The sequence below is a fragment of the Pteropus vampyrus genome, unplaced genomic scaffold, assembly GCF_000151845.1.
Source record: "Pteropus vampyrus isolate Shadow unplaced genomic scaffold, Pvam_2.0 Scaffold43, whole genome shotgun sequence".
Classification (NCBI taxonomy): domain Eukaryota; kingdom Metazoa; phylum Chordata; class Mammalia; order Chiroptera; family Pteropodidae; genus Pteropus; species Pteropus vampyrus.
Window position 1 is genome coordinate 8,972,897 of NW_011888824.1, and position 13,359 is coordinate 8,986,255.

A 13,359-nucleotide genomic window follows, 5' to 3' on the forward strand; every position below is an offset into this window, starting at 1 on the left:
TTTTGAAATATTTTTAATGATGTTTCTTATTGTTCATGTTGCTATTCAGAGTCCTGATAATAAAGCTTATTGTAGCTTGAAATACAACAGTTAAAACATTGACTCATCATTAGCTACTGGTTTATTAATTGATGTAATCTATATAATTTTCAATCATAGAAGAGTTCTATGAAGTTCGTTTTAAAATCTTTATTTATAAAGGCTGATAAGTCAGTATCTTGATTGGTCACAAAGGTAATATGAGCATAGGAGTAGTATCTCGACTGTGTACTTTTTTCAGTTTCCTTGAGCGTTTATTTTCTCGTCAGAAGAGCAATTGTATTACTTTTAGTTATATTTCTATAGTGTTCGAAAATACTTTTTTAAACATTATTAAATGCCAATCAAAATCTATGTATTGATATATCTTAACTATAGCCATAGAAGTTTGAGGGTTTCCACAGTTTCCCATACCTTCATTGAAATATTGATTCGGTAAAACATTCGTTATGTTACAGAATCAGATATTACTAGTCTTATCCCATCCAAAACTAAAACACTGCAAATTAAATCAATAACTGCCATAATTGCTATTGTGGCTAACTTTCACAGTGAAAGATGTAAAATGACCTGGTGTACAATCAGCTTGCATTATGAGCTTCTAAAATTTAAGATTTTGACAGATATTTACTTAGGTTTTGACCTTAGTCTTGATGTTGCTTTCAGTATGTTCTATTGTAGTAACATAGACCATTGCTAATGGATTTAGAGCCTTCCTACTTCTCCCTGCCCTTCAATCTGCTCATTTACTATTTAGAAAGAGGAATGACATATTTTATCTATAGCTGAATTTTCAGAGAACTAGGATTTAAAGGGTTTACAGTGATATTAGGGCCACCACATAAGTAAACTTTAAATTTGAAAGATACTATCTTAATATTAAAAGGTCAAATTTTTGTGTTGTTAGAAGGCAATGATGATTCTTACAAGCATAAAATAATATTCTTTCTCTTCAGGATAGTATTTTGAAGAAATCACAGCATCTCTTTCTGGCTATGGTTTTTATCACTTCTGTATTTGGAGCAAATATATGAATACTTGAATTTACAAAACTTTTCACCACAATTTAGGGTAATATTATCACACAAAATTCAAAACAATTATAAATAAGGCTGGAATAATTTCAAGAAGAACTATTATTTTAAAGATGTTGGACTGTGTGTTTTTATTGTAGATCCTCTAAAAGTGTATATCTGGTAGTTAACAGATGCTAATACATATTTTTAACTAAATATTGACTAAAAGGATTGATAATTATCACTTTCTTTGTTCAGTGGTTACCCTTCAACACTCTTTTTGAGTAAACTGCACCTTCTCTTACTTCACTTTCTTAAAGGATTAATAGTCATAGTTTTTGTATATAACCATAAACACATGTTCTTTTTGGTATTGACCTGAACTTATGCTTTGTTTCTTTCTTTAACTCAATGTTTTGTCTGAAGGAAATCATGATAACAACTTGTGTCTTTAGTTATAGTTAAAAAAATATTGCATGCTGGTTAAAATATGCCAGGACACCTATGATGTGTTCACAGCAGCCCAGAGCAATGTGCCACAATGGCTGAAGAAATTCTGCTCCAGAAAATATCTCAACAATGCCAAAATGTCAGGAAAAATTTTTTATGTTCCACAAGACCAAATATTTTCTAAGTGCAGATTGAGTGGAATTATTTTCTCAAATGTAGAAGCTCCACTTTCTCCTTTTTAGAGTCTGTTGTTCATCACTTCAATTACACTTGCCAACATTCTAAATTCCATTGTCTTTCAAGCCTATGAAAACATCAGTTCCTGAAGGGTTCCACGTATAGAATCTCCATGCCTGCAGCCATACTGGATAAACTAGTTACGTATTCTTAAATGGTCACTTCTGTTTCTTTTTAAAGTTCCAAGTCAAAGACCTCCTCCCAGTGTTGTTCTTAAACATGGCTATTTGGATTAACTTTTGCAGTCAAACTTCTGGTGCCCCAAAATAAAGTAAATGTACTTGTAGCACTCGCTTTTAGTGAGGAATATATTTTTAATGTGTTATTTATTATATTTCTCACAATATACGGTATATAATGTAAATATTGATTAGATGAAAAATCCACTTAAAGTCTCTTCCTCCATCTTTCCCAACCAAAGCACAAAACTACAGTAGTTCTAGATTTTATAGTCATTCTGATAACTGGTTAGATTTGTGGTAGGTAACTTCATTAGATTAATGTGAAATGGAGAATTGTGCGAACATTTCAATGTTTCAATTTGGGATCATCTTCATATATGAGTTCTTACATTATTTATTTATTATTTACTTACTTACTTACTCACATACTAACTTACTTATTTATATTTTTGCCGTTGCGAGTTAGCATTAATTTTCTGTGCCCAAAGTTTTACCCTATCTTGGGCACTTGGATTTGTTTCAGTATTTACCTTATTTGTTATGTAAATGTAATATACTTTAAACTGAATTTTCAGCTTGAAGAATAATCTGTTTTAAAGATGCAAAAATAGTCTTGCTAAATATATAACGTTTTCTTTTCTTTTTTACACTTTCATAATTCTGTAAATTCATGAGGTCATCAATTAGGTGCTCAGGTACCTAACTCATAAATTGTTATTAACATTAAACTCATTCTTATTGGATGCACTAATTTTCTAATGAATGGCATTTGTACTTATGAATAACAGTGCTTAATTTTTAGAGATACCATTAGAAATATTTTGGAATGAGGAGAAATGGTCATTTCCCCCAGCTCACTCGGTTTCATTTATCTATTTCATTTAACAAATACTCATCTAGCTCTTATTATATGCTAGACTTCCTCTCAGCACTTTATAAATGTTAACTTATTCATTTTCCTAGCAACCCGATGAAGTAGGTACTACTATTATGACCATTTTACAGATGAAGACACTGACTAACGGGGTTTAAATAACTTGTCCAAGATTCACATAACTAATAAGTGCTGAAACCTAGACTTATATGATTTTCCCTGTGCTAAAAATATATTTTTCCTTTCACTTTATAAATTATTCATATGACCAATAATTCTCATTGATTCTGTCACATATCTATAAAATATGAATTCAGATGTGAATTATAAATATGAAATATGAATATAAATTCAATATTGAGCATAGAGTATGCTATTCTTTTAATTTTACCTTATAGAAGGCAGCATGTTTACTAACATACTATGTTTGAAAAAAGCCCTAGGATTATTAAAATCAAAGTTATTTTCAATTAAGTGGAATCTTATGTTTTGTATATTCTTCCAACCCACTTACGTGAAGATGGGCAGTGGCTAAAGATTTAGTTCTCTTTTCAGAAAATTTTGAGGACAGTTGTGATTTCACTTGGGTAGATAAGGCCATACTCTCTTCGTTTTCCTGGAAATTTAATTTCTCACTAAAATTATTAATAAAAGAAACTGCATTATTTTAGCTTATATGCTGAAAAAAATTGTGACTTTAAAATTCTATATTTTTAGAAGTATGTATTTAGGAAAAAGTACTTTTGAAGAATTTCAAGTGCTACACAAATAAATTTTGTGTTCAATTAATACAATAGCAAAAACTCACCCTAACTGATAGAAATATATGCTATAGATAAACCACAGCCACATTATTATTTTCATTATAAGTTTGATAAAATATTGTCTTAAGGATAGATATACTGTTGACAGCAATAAAAATGAAGACATCAGAAATTCCATTTAAGATGCAGTGTGGTAGTGTTATTTACTGCCATCTATTCATGTTACTGCCAGGCTTCTTGAATTTACAGAGAAGGAATATATCCTCTTAGCTTGTGATTGCTAGAAGGAAAATCACACTGGTGGAAATACATTCTCATAAATGGCTAAAGAAGACTTGTTTTTCTTCTGTTCAACTTGTGTATAATTAGAAAGGCAGAACAACAATGATTTTAGCAAATAATAATTTTTAAATTCTTGAAAAGCTTTATTTTTCAATTTTTGATTTCCAAATTAATTTTTTCCCTTATCATCTTTTCTAATAAGGTTATTATCCTATTAAGGTTAAAAACCACCACCACAGCAAAACTAACCCAAGCAAAAATTTCCATTATCACCTTTCTTCCTTACACATTTTCTAATATTTACCAGTTATCTTTCTTAACTCAAATTTAAATTTAGTGTTCTTTCCTCTTTTATATATTTTGATTCCCTCATCCTTCTTGCTTGACTAATTAATTAACCTTTCTCCCCTAATCATATGTTAGTAATACTTTAGGATGCTAGATTACTTTCAGAGCAGTACAGAAAGATCAGGTGACTTATGGAGAAGAATCATGAGGTTTTTAAGAAACTTTCTTAAATAAAAGATAGGAAAAACACTTTTTGCAAATAAGGAAATAGTTTGATCTTCCATTTGTCTTAGAATAAGGACAGAGGTAGCATTAAGATGTACTATGTTTGTTCAAGCTATAAATACTACCTAGAGCATAAGAAAATAAATCCTCTATAAGGAGGGCAACTACACAGTCTGTTTCTACGAGGCTGATGCTGGAAATGGGTATCACTGTGCAGCATCAGAGAGAATTGCTGATCAAATGGCAGAATAATTTAAAACTTAGTGAGACCTAAGATTTGACAATGCCCACATTAAAACTGACCTACAGGGGCAGAAGGGGCACTTAAACTTTCTGGAGCAGAACATTCTCAGCTGTGCAAGCAGATTGGAATAAAGCAGTGTTGCTCACTTGTTAGCAAGGTATCAGTCACCAGGAGAGCTCCTTAACACAGTTTGTTACGCCCCACCTCCAGAATTTCTGATATGGTAGGTTTGAGGTAGGGCCTAAGAATTTGCATTTTGAACAAGTTCCTTGGTACTGCTGATGCTGCTGGGCCAGACACAGCCTTTGAGAAGCAATGGATTAGAGTCATTTTCTCATAGCATTGTTCAATAGACTCATGTCCACACATCTTCTTGGAAAAAACAAATCAGGAATAAAAATTATGTATGGTTATAAAAGCTATGAAATTCTGAATAAAATAATTTATTTTGCATAATTTATCAGATTAATTAATATGCTGATATAATGAGATGATTTTTTAATCTCAAAATAGGGTATATAATTTACAGTGGTTTACAAATCCTTTTGACCATGGAATTCTTTTCTGAGAGCCCTCTATTTATATCTCCCAGATCTAGCATTTTATGGAACACACTTGAGAACATTCTTGAAAATGTGGTTTTAAGGTTGCTTTCAGCTCCTATGTTCTAATGAGATAAACGATTTCTTTATGGTCTTAGAAGGTGTCTGATAAAGGGCATATGAGGTTAAATAGGAAATTAGAAACTCTCTCAAGAGAGCACCTGATTCTATTACATGGGTGGGTACTGATTAATTGCTGAGTGATATACATGTATAGTCTGACCATCTCATGGGATAATTATAGTGGAACTCATGACAAAATTTAAATTTCTTTTACTCTTGACTAATTTTTCAAGACTCACCTCTCACCACTTTTAATCTGAACTTTTTGCTCCTGCCAAATTGAACTATTACTTTTCCCTGAACATCCCATACTCTTAAATCTTGTCTGCTTCGCATATGTTCCTTCCTTTCCCCTAGCTTGCAAACTTCCTTCTTCTACCCTGATTTATCTGCTGGGGACTCTATACTTCTTTAGTCTTTCTTCTTTCCAAGAGTCATCTATTTTCTGAAGCTTTCTCTGACCAAATCTCTTTAGCTCTCTACCACAATATATTATATTATAATTATTTGTTTGTCTCCTAGATTTCCTTCGGGGCAATTTAAAAAAGTGTTCTGTCATCCTGTGTTCTTTACAGCTAACACACTGCCCCAGTAGTAACAGATGAAGGACACTGCGGGTTTTTGGTGGTGTAGCCTGTTAAAAATTCATTGCTATAGAAACAGAAATTTCAAAAATTTATTAAACTGGTCTAAATTTATTTACCAGTTGTTGTAGTCTGAATAATGGTCCCAGAGTGATGCCAATATCTAAATCTCCAGGACCTGTGAATGTTACCGTACATGGTAAAAAAGACTTTGAATATGTGACTAAGTTTAGGATCCTGAGAGGTAGAAATTATGTTGGATTATTTTGCTGAACCCAATGTAATTACAAGGGTCCTTATTAGAAGAAGGAAGAGGGAGATTTGACTGTAGCAGTGGCATATCAGAGTAGTGTAACTTGAGAAAGATATGGCCAGTCATTGTTGACTTTGATGTGAAGGAAGAGGCCACAAGCCGAGGAATGTAGAAACTGGGAAAGGCAAAGAAATGGATTATCCCTAATGCCTACAAAAGGAATAGAGCCCTACAGACCCATTTGAGAGTTCTGAACTATAAGATAATAAATTTGTGTTACTTAAAGCCACTAAGTTTATAAGAATTTGTTATAGCAACAGTAGGAAACTACTAAACTGGTGGGAAAATATTATAAAACATATGAATAGATCCTCTAAAGAATTTGTAACCCCAAAAGAATCACACATTCTAAAATTATTATAAATATAGTACCAGAAGACATTTATTCATTGCTTACTATGTATCAGATGCTATACTGATTGCTTTACATGCATTAACTTATTGAGTTATTACATAACCATCTGAAATAACTTATATTCGTTATCTCTATTTACTGATGGAGAAAAAAAGCAGTTATTCGATGTAATTTGCACCTGATCATACATTACTAAGTGGTTGAGAAAGGCCTTGAAATAGGTCTGTCTGTTCCAAACTGTTATGCCATTTTTCACTGCAATATATGACTTTCATTTATAATAACGGACACGGTGTTGTCTATGTTCATCCTGTTCACTTGGAGATTCTGTGGTTACATGTATGAACAGCCAAAGTATGGGATGATATTTAAGACAATTAGTTCTTTGTATTATGGTCTAGCTAGAAAGCCAAACAGTTTTTCAGTAACTTCTATAAAAACTAGATATGCATACATATGTAAAATTTGCATCATACACCTTGCTACAGAAATTTTGGGGGATTTCACATAGCACAGTCTTGATAAGCTTAATGAATCCTACATGCCTGCAGTACTGACTTGTTTATAATATAATCTTACCACTTTCCTTGAGTGACCTTTATGTATAAATTTCAGCTTTCTTAATGGCTTAAATTCTGTGATAATATTTATGGTTAGCGAACATATTTAAAAACAAATATTTTAAATGACTAAAGAAATACAGTTGTTGAAAGCATTAAAAAAATAATTACCTAACATGGTATCTGGAACATATTAGGCATTCAAATAAGTTATTAATTAAATAAGATCATCTGAAGTATTAGTCAAAGTAAAAGTGACTCCTCAGTTCTTCCGCATGTGATATGCATATTCACAGCTTCCTTGAGATATGTTTGTGCTGCCTGAACAGGCTGTTCTATACATTATTCTATAATTTTATTTCTATATTTTTTTGTTTGTTGTTTGTTTATTTGTGTTTTTTGGTTGACTTTTTCTTAACAGTATAGTGAGAACTTTCTCTTTCTTAGCACATGTAGGTCTACCTTATTTTTTAAAGCATTGCTTCATAGTCTGTGGTATGAATGTACTGCTATTTAACCAGTATCATTCAGATTGACTTCATTTTTATTGCTAATAAAAGTAATGCAGTTACAAAATGCTGTAATATATCTTTATTCACTTGAGTGATAATGTTCATAGACTAGACTCCTTGAAGTGGAATTCTTAATTCAGATGCATGCACACTTAAAAATTTTGACAGCTTTTTAAAGGCATTTTGACAACAAATGCCCCCATAAAAAGTTGCAGCAATTTCTATTCAGACCAAATTTCTGAGAGTTTCTTGTCTCCCATAATCTCACTGATTCCGGGTGTGAAAAAAATCTTTAAAGTTTTCTGATGAAATAAATTTCACATAAACTAGACCATGTTTTCCATATTTCCAGACTCACATAAAATAACATAAAAAATATTGAGGAGGTAGAAGCTGCAGTACCTACTTTCATACTCCTGTCTTATTAGGAAAATAATTCCTAGTAAGATTCCCTACTTATATGTAACTCTGTATAAGTACAAAATGTTGTATGTATAACATACAGAGTATAGCTATAGAACTCAAATATTGAGCACTTTCAGAATCCTGTAGACAAAGCAATTGATACGGCTGGATTTGTTTGGTAAGAAATCCTAGTCATCATTATGAGCTGTAAGGTGAGTCTAGGATAGATGGAGAAGAAGACATTAAACACTTCAGAAGTATGTCTGATGTTAGAAATAAGTGAGCTTGTATGGCTTACATATTGTTTCTATTCAGAATTTTACTTCTTGCTACAGAAATGCTGTCATTCACCACTAAACCTCTGTGAAGATGATGAAAGAGCAGCCTCTCTGGTAATTTAAGTGTGGGTTTCAAAACTTAAGTATTTAAATTTTGAGAGTTGACACTTCATTAATTCATATGCATGCAGGAGGGAAGTTAGAAGCATTGGAGGTTGCCACTAGCTGTAAATGAGAGCTTAGGTGACAGGCAGCTAACACACAACTGGCATATTTTAGCCCCAAGACATAGCTGCTGAGGCATCTCAGAAGCAGCTGTAACATTTCGTTTGTGATGAGTGCCTGAAAATAAACAACGAAAAAGCCCAAGAACAACTAAACATGTGGCAACACATAACCACAGGCAGCTAACGAATGCAAAAAGTACATTTGGAAAAAAATTGGAAATTATAACTAGGAGTCACTAATGCTGAGGGAAGGCACAGAACAAAGTGCATCAAATTATGAGGGAAATTTTGGTGGAAAATGCCCAGAGAGAAAAGCATAAAGATGTCTCCTCAGGCACCAAATAAATCAACACAAGAAACATCTTATATCATAAAAAGGATAGATGCCCTGAACTCCAAGAAAAAACATATATGAATAAGAATAATAGCTTTCATAATCAAATTCTATATCTTGCAAGTACCTGTCCCAGTTGAAAAAAGGAAGACATGCAACGTGATGATGAGAGAGATGATTTAAAATTGAATCATCCATAACCAGTCCCACGTATGTGATACACACACACACACACACACACACACACACACACATACAACTATATGAACACCATACATATATATATTGATTTGGGTTATATATATATGGTGTTCAATACATGTATATCTAGTGTTTTTATATATATGTATATATAATATTTGATATATATTGTCACTGGTACTCTTTCTAATGAAATGTTGATATATTAGTATTAATTTGCTGGGGCAATTTGATGCTCATGACCAGTGTATGAATTCTTCATGCTTCCTTTGAGGAATGTACAACTACCTCCCTTCAAGAATTGATCAACATTCCCCTGTTCTTGTTGCATTTAAACTCTAAACATAAGAGTAATCCTGAAACATTCTATAAACTCTATGGAAATCCCTGGTCAAATGATGTTTATCTTTCAGGATTCAACTGAAGTTAGCAAAGGGTAACGATTCAGTTGTTTTTATTGAGAATCTACTATTTGAGGATGCATGTTACTTCAGAAGACACTAGCAAAGAAGACATGGTATCTGCCCTGACATTAGATAAAATCACATTGAGAAAAACAAGATGCATTTGTAAAAGTATAAAAAACTTAACACAGGCTCCAATTCAGTGCCAGGAAATAAGGTGCCCTATGATTACTTGAGGTATGTTGGAAAGAGGTGGAAGAAACATGAAAGACACAGTTTTGAACTCTGAAAGAGATTCGTGGATAGTCAAATTTAGCTAGTATAGTTCTAAAATCTTAGACCATTGCTATTTTTAAAGAATATAACATTTAAAAAAATAAAAATAGTAAAATCAATAACAAAGTTATGAAGAACATGTTGAAAGAGAACATAGCATGTCAGTGGCAGAAAGAGATCACACACCCAAGTTTCCTGATTCCTAGTTCCACACAAATATACTAATTAATAGTTCCTAAATACAATTATAGTTGTTGTTGTTGTTATTATTTTCCCCATGATATAAAAATCTAGTAAAAATCTAGCAGTTGTTGTTGTTATTTTCCCCATGATATAAAAATCTAGATATAAAAAAGAAGAAATAGCACAAGAAATCTCCACCTAACAGTCAGGCAAAGGATAGGTTGGTTTTGCCTTCCCAGTTCTTGTCCAGTTCTACCACTTACTGTGTAGCATTGGGCAAAAGGCAACCTGCCCAATGCATTCTATCTATAAATTTGGAATAATAATTCTAGACCATAGTCTCACTGGGAGGATAAAATTTTTTTAAAAAGTAAATAATTTATAACAAGGCCTGGCATGGAATTATTGCTCAATTAGCTATCATCATCATCATCATCATCATCATCATCATCATCATCATCATCAATACAGTCTTCTAGCCACTAAACTTTTACCAACTGTAGGCTTGTGAATATAAATAGGAAAACAATCCAAAAGAGTGATTTTCTTCCAAAATCATGGCAAAGTTTACTTCTTACATTTGAAAACAAATGCTTACTAACTTGCATTTCTTGATTTGGGTTATATCGTTATCTAATTCTTCCATCAACTCAAGGAATTTTGTAATGCCCACATAGACAGCTAAATTAGCACATTTGAATTTTATATGTGTTAGCTTTTTGACATTTTTATATATCTTTATACTAAGAATTAAAATTTTTAAATTGAGTGAATATCGAATTATTTTTTAACAGTTTTTCTATATGATTGATCACACCATTCTTACAATATTAAAATCAGAGAAATTGAATTCAGGAATTTCTAGTGGTTGTTTTATAGTTTTTCAACTGACATATGTTAGCTAAACTATCATGGTTTCTATAAATGAAAAACCAGACATTCATTCATTCATTCATTCATTCATTCTCTTTAGTATTAATTCTATTTATTTTTTACATTTATTTTATTTTTTTCTTTAAAATTTCATCTCTTATAATTAGATTTCTTTCAGTCATCACAAGTTTGACTCCTTTTACCCCATGTACCTCCCTCCTCCCCCTATGTGCCTCCCCCATCCCCCCACCCTCTGATAACCTCTAGTTTATTGTCTATATACATGAGTCTGTTTGTTCTACTTGTTTGTTGCTTTTAGCTTTATATCCCACATATAAATGATATCATGTGGTTTTTAACTTTTCCTGTCTGGCTTATTTCACTTAGTATGATTATCTAGAGGTCCATCCATGTTTTTGCAAATGGTAGTATTTCATCTCTTCTTATGGCTGAATTTTATTCCATTGTATATATGTACCACAGCTTCTTTAGCCAATCATCTATCATAGGACACTTCAGTTGCTTCCAAGTCCTGGCCACTGTGAATAATGCTGCTATGAACATCGATGTGCAAATATCTTTTTGGATACGGGTTTTCAAGTCTTTGGGGTAAATACTCAGTAGAGGGATTGCTGGATCATATGGTAGATCAATTCTCAGTTTTTGAGGAACCTCTGCTGTTTTCCATAGTGGCTGTACCAATTTGCAGTCCCATCAGCAGTGTATGAGGGTTCCTTTTTCTCCTCATCCTCTCCAACATTTGTTATTACTTGTCCTGTTGATAACAGATATTCTAACAAATGTAAGATGATATCTCATTGTGGTTTTGATTTGCATTTCCCTAATAGTTAGCAATAATAAGCATCTTCTCATACGTTTGTTGTCTTCTTGAGAAAAGTGTCTGTTCAGGTCCTCTGCCCATTTTTTAAAAACAGACTTTTAGAAACAAGTTTATTTTCCCCAAAATAATACACTTAGTCCTTAGTGGACAGAGTATTCACAGTATGTCTTCTTACCTTTTCACTACAGTTCCTGATATCAAATTCCAGAAGCTAAGTTATGACATTTTCTTTGGTTGTTGTGATAATTAATTTTATGTATCAATTTGACTGGGCCATAGGGTGCCAGATATTTGGTCAAATATTATTCTGGGTGTTTTCATGAGGATGTTTTGGAGTGAGACTAACATACGAATTGGTAGACTGAGTAAAGCAGATTTCCCTTCATAATGTGAGCGGGCTTTGATCAATCATTTGAAGGCTTGATTAGAACAAAAAGCTGACCCTTCTCCACATAAGGCCTTCAAAGTAGAACATTGGTTCTTCCTAGTTCTAAAGTAGCCTGACAGCATTCAGACTCTGTTGGTTCTGTTTCTCTGGGAACGCTGACAAATACATTTGATATGTAACCTATGTTTGTTCATTATTTGAAATGCAGATCCACTTCTTGTAGTAAGAATGCAATTATGCTGAGTTCAAGCTGAGGCCATTCTGTAAAAACTTATTTAACAAGCACTAAATACGAGTAGCATTTAACCACAATTTAGTACACTATTTCTATAATAAAATATATTCTGAGTCTGGATGTCACAATAATTTTTATACTCTTTCTCAGTGCAGGAGTGGGAGCTCAATATTTTTCTAATTTTCATTTATTTGTACATTGTCCATTTATCAAATAGCTACTGGACATGTGTACTATAAAGAGCTCAGTTCTGTGGTTCTCTGATCTTTAGCCAGACCATCTTTTTATTCTCTTATTGTTCTTTAACTAAAGCTTTGTTCATAGTTAACAGAGGCAGTGCTGAGGGAAGTGGATTTTTCACTTTATAGAATAGGGCAGAACTCTGGTTTCTCCATTTCAAGTAAAGTAATCTGAAGCTGTAGTGATTGATAAACACTAGTGGAGGTGTGAGAGAGGAGGAAGAAAAATGTCTCCGACTTTGTAAAAAATGTACTGTTATAGCAAAAAAGGAAAGGAAGCCCCTAATCCTAGTTGAAATGCTGTTTAGTGTAATAGATAATTACACAAATGAAGGTAAATTAGAGACTTCCTCTTCGGTAACTTATTTATATTTACATTAAGAAAGACAGTGTAGAATAATGTAGGAACGCAGTCTGAGTTTTGCCTTAGTAATGGGAAAATATGAACCAAACTTAAAAATGGGAAAGCGAAATCAATTAATAACAAGATAATGAAAAGATGAATCTTTCAGAAGTACAAATTATTGAATTATACCAGTTCCGGTAGTTTTTAAAAACATTTCAAGTAAAAAGCTACACTTTTTTCTAGGTCAAGTATTGCTTCTACGATATTGCTTTCTCTTTTGCAAAGAAAAGTAATATCAAGTATTAGAAGAGTCATGCATAATTCTTAGATTTGTTATTGTTTTAAAAGTATTTCTCTTTTAACTTAGAAAATCCATTTTAAAATATAGCATATTTAAAAATTTCCTTACTATGTTTCTTTGTTTTTAATATGGAGTGAAGAAGGATAGAGTGAGGAGTTTTTGATATGGTTCTCATTCTTATTAATAATCAATAACATTAATAATGTTCCTAATTCATACAGATATTTTAAAGTACATT

At 32.4% G+C, this 13,359-nt stretch overlaps 1 long non-coding RNA gene across 1 annotated transcript in view; it reads left to right on the top strand.

Moving 5' to 3' along the window:
* LOC111738760 overlaps positions 1–11,192 on the top strand; it is an 18,957-nt gene extending 7,765 nt beyond the window's left edge. The window contains exon 3 of the long non-coding RNA XR_002779963.1: positions 11,172–11,192. This is a non-coding gene — a long non-coding RNA (uncharacterized LOC111738760). The remainder of the gene's footprint in view (positions 1–11,171) is intronic.
* Positions 11,193–13,359: the final 2,167 nt, after the last annotated feature.